Here is a 4,283-nt window from a genome sequence, read left to right as displayed (position 1 = left end):
AACATCTTGTTCCTCAGTCGAAATGTATTGTAGCAATGATATACTCATTTTCACACAATCCCCTAAATGATAATACTAGATATCTATATGCTTGGATTGACCGTGAAATATCAGATTCTCAGAGAGCTTAATGCAACATTGATTATCACAATAGATCATATTTGGATCTATATCCTGACCAAATAGTCCCACAAGCATCTTTCTCATTCAGATCGCCTCACATTCTTCTTGAATTGCAACCATGTATTCAACTTTTGTTGAGCTAAGCGCCACATACCTCTACTTCCTGTTGTACCAGGAAATTGCTGCAGACCCAACACTGAAAATTCCACTTGATGTACTCTTTCAATCAGATGGAATCCCTACCGAATCTACATCTATGAAGCCATGCATCTTCACTCCCTTTATTCGTCTGTACCATAATCCATACTGGGTAGTTCTTATGAGGTATCGTAAAACATGCTTAGCTTCCTTCCAATATAATTTGGTTGGCCTAACCATAGCTTGGCTCATCTGGTTGACTTCATAACACATATCTAGTCACATGTTCACAAGATACATCAGTGAACTCACTAACTGTGGGTAAATGGTATCATCAACATCTTCACCTAAAGTGGAATTCTCCTTCATCCAATTGGTCGCTAGAGGTGTCTCCATAGGCTTACAACTTTCCATGTGAAATATCTACAGTATCTTAGTGGCATACTTTCCTTAAGACACAAGAAATTCCCCATCACCTTGCCATACTTCCAACCTGAGGAAGTAGTGCATGAGACCCATGTATTTACTCTCAAATTCCATTGCAAGGTCCTCCTTGCAAGAGATGATCAGCTGCTCATCACCTGTCAATATTAAATCATCAACATATAAAACAATGATAAACAATTCACCTTCTACCGAAATATTATAGAGGTTCACATCCACTTCACTTTTGGTGAAGCCAAATCTAGTGATATAATTATCAATCTATGTGTACCAAGCTCGAGGTGCCTGTTTTAGACCGTACAATTATCGCATGAGCCTACACACATGAGACTCCTGATCAAATGTCTCAAAACCTTTTGGTTTCTCTATGTACACTTCCTCATCAATAACACTATTGATAAATGTTGTTTTTACATCCATCTGGTGGATCTTCCACCCCATCTACATAACTAGTGCAAGAATTGATCTAATGGATGAATACCTTGCTACGGGAGCAAAGGTTTCCTCATCATCAATTCCCTCAACTTGAGAGAATCCTTTGTCCACAAATCTTGCCTTATACTTCTCTATGCTTACATATGATACATGCTTAACCTTGAAGATCCATCTCTAATCCACAACTCATTTATTAGTCGGTCTTGGGACCACTTCCCAAACTTTCTTCTTCATGATAAATTCATATCCTTCCACCATTGTATCAACTAAAACTGGTTTCTCAACTACTTCCTCAAAAGAGGATGGTTCGGTCTCTACAAGCTCAGTAATTAGAGCCATGTAGCCAGTGTACCTCTCAGGTGACCTCCTTTGCCTACACAAATTTAAAGGAGCTACCACATGCTCCCTCACATCCTTCACCAATCTATCAAACTCCTTGGTTCTCTTTCTACCTTCTATGGATGGTTCTGCTTTAGTGGATGTCTCTACTATGCCTCCTCTCTACTCCATTTGTGGCTGCTCCACAACTTCTTGAGGGTCCTCCTTTGGAGCTAAAAGATTCTCTTCTAGTGGAATTTGAAACTCCTTGTCAAGAGAGCATATCATTGCTTTATCCTCATCAAACGTTACATCCCTTCACACAATTATCATTTTGAGGGAAGGTAAGTACCCCTAGTAATTGTAAGGAGTTTTCGTGTAACCCACAAAAACTCCCAAATCTGTTGTCAGCTCAAGTTTCTTCCTCAAATATTTGGAGACATGGCAGTAAAAATAGGCTCCAAAATTTTTGAAATGAGACACATCCGAACTTTTCCCCAAGAAAGACTCCTCTGGTGTAATCATACCAAGAATTCGATGAGGACTCTAGTTCGGTAAGTATACTATTATATTACATACCTCTGCCCATAAAGCTAGTGGTAGGCCTTGGCCATGTATCATAGCTCTCAAATCTCCCACAATTCTCGGGTTCTTTCTCTCAGCTAACCCATTTCATTGTGGGTTGTGGAGATCTATCAGTTCTCTTCAAATTCCTTCTTTGGCACAAATGTCATTGAAGTCATTTGAAACATACTCACCTCCATTGTCACTCCTTAGAACCTTCACCTTCTTGTTGGTCTCTTTCTCAACTAGTGCCTTGAATTCTAAAAATTTTGAGAACGTCTCATCCTCCTTCCGCATGAAGAAGATCCAATATTTTCTTGAGAAATCATCAATAAAAATGACATAATATTTCTTTTTGGCAGTGGAGATTATCGAGAAGGGTCCAAAAATATTAGAATGGACTCTCTCGAGGACTACATTTACTTTGTTGTCTCAATCATGGAATGTGGATCTTATATAATTCCCCAAGGTATAACCCTTGCAGACATCCTACTACTCAAGTGATCCTCTAGGGAGGCCAGTGGTTATTTACTCCATAATTTTAAGGGCAGCATGGTGAAAATTATCAATTCTTTTGTGCCAGAGTTCACCAACATCTCAACTTTACACTTTCTCTGCCTTATTTCTTAATGCAATGCAATCCTCCACTTCAATTTTATACATTTTCTTCACACAAAACCCAATCTGCTTTAGCTACCTAGTGGCTATGTGTCTTAGAAAGGATTTCCCTTTACTGAAAATATCATCATATTCGTTGTCTTCAAAAACTACTACAAAGATGAGATTCTTCTTCAAGCCTGGTACAAACATGACATCTTTAAGGCGAATATCGAATCCTGACTCCCTATTAAAGGTTATTGTACCAATCCCAATAGCACTATACCTTCTGTCATCCCCAAGCTCAATATGCATCTAGATATATTTCTCCTCCAGGTCACTGAAAAACTCTCTACACCCTGTCATGTGGAACAAGGAACCTAAGTCCAAGTACCATACACTCCCCATCACAGTGCTAGCCATGCATGTGATCAAGGTGAAGTCTAACTCAAACTGTGAAGTCAATGCTTCAATTGATGCTCCTCCTAATTTCTTCTTGCTAGAATTTTTGTGTGGACACTTTGTAGAATAATGTCAAAATGGATGATAATTAAAGCATTTTACTTTGGACAAGTCTTTCTTCTTGTCCCCTTGGTTGGAATCTAGTTTGGTTTGAGATTTCTTCCCTTTTCCCTTCTTTCTCTTCCCAAATGTCGAATTCTCTTCGTCCTCTCCCTTGGATGAGCCTCCATCTCTAGTATTTCACCTGATTTCTTCTTGTACCAAATCAAACCATAATCATTCCCAATTCAATGTTTTTCCCTTCCATTCACAGAGTCCTGGAAGTTGTGCCAAGATTTTGGAAGGTCTAGAAGAGCTAGGCTCACTAGGTCATCTTCTGCAACATTCACACCAACTCCTCCAAGATCATTCCGAACATGTGTACATTTGGTGAGATATTGCAGAATATTATCATTCTTTTGCATCTTAATGTTTTGAAGCTTGTCTTGGAGGGCCATTTTTATAGGTTCATTGTTATTCTAGAATATCTCATTTAGTTCCTTCCACATTGCGAAAGGAGTTTCCTTGCCATGGATATTTAAGACAATGTGGTATCTCACTCCCTCGAGGATTATTCTCCTTGCCTTGGCTACATATTTATTCCATTGGGTTAGGTTTTTGGCATCAAATGGTCTTGGTTTTGGAATGTTTGTCTTGACATTTTCCAGTAATCCATTTTCATCAAGCACTGCCTCCATGTGATCCTTCCAAGCAATGAAATTTAAGTTTCCTTCCAAGGCATACTCTAATCTCAGTCCATTGAAGGTCATTCTCCCATCCCTGAGGATATCTTGCTACACTGAAGCTACAAATTTGAACCTCTCGAGCAACAATATCAAAATTCTTGTTCTAATTTGAATATCGCTCTGATACCATGTAGAAATTTGGTGATATAATTGCTACTTCTCAAGAAATTTAATCTAAATTAAGAGACACAATTCTACCTATTTCTCCGCGGACATTAATTCACAATTTAGAACAACATTCACAACATGCATCCATCACATACAAAAGTAAACAGATGTATCTAGGGGAAACCAATTGGTAAAAACCCCTTAAGCCTTCTTGAATTAATAAGATGAACAGAGAATCTATTACAATTTCTAGCTCCAACTCTGAGAACAAACTACAAAAGAATAAATTTTCTCTCTGCTCAATGAGAA

The sequence above is a fragment of the Pinus tabuliformis genome, chromosome 1_2, assembly GCF_031772625.1.
Source record: "Pinus tabuliformis cultivar Carrire ecotype Pingquan chromosome 1_2, CPIR1, whole genome shotgun sequence".
NCBI lineage: Eukaryota > Viridiplantae > Streptophyta > Pinopsida > Pinales > Pinaceae > Pinus > Pinus tabuliformis.
Note: the sequence above shows the minus strand (reverse complement) of the source record.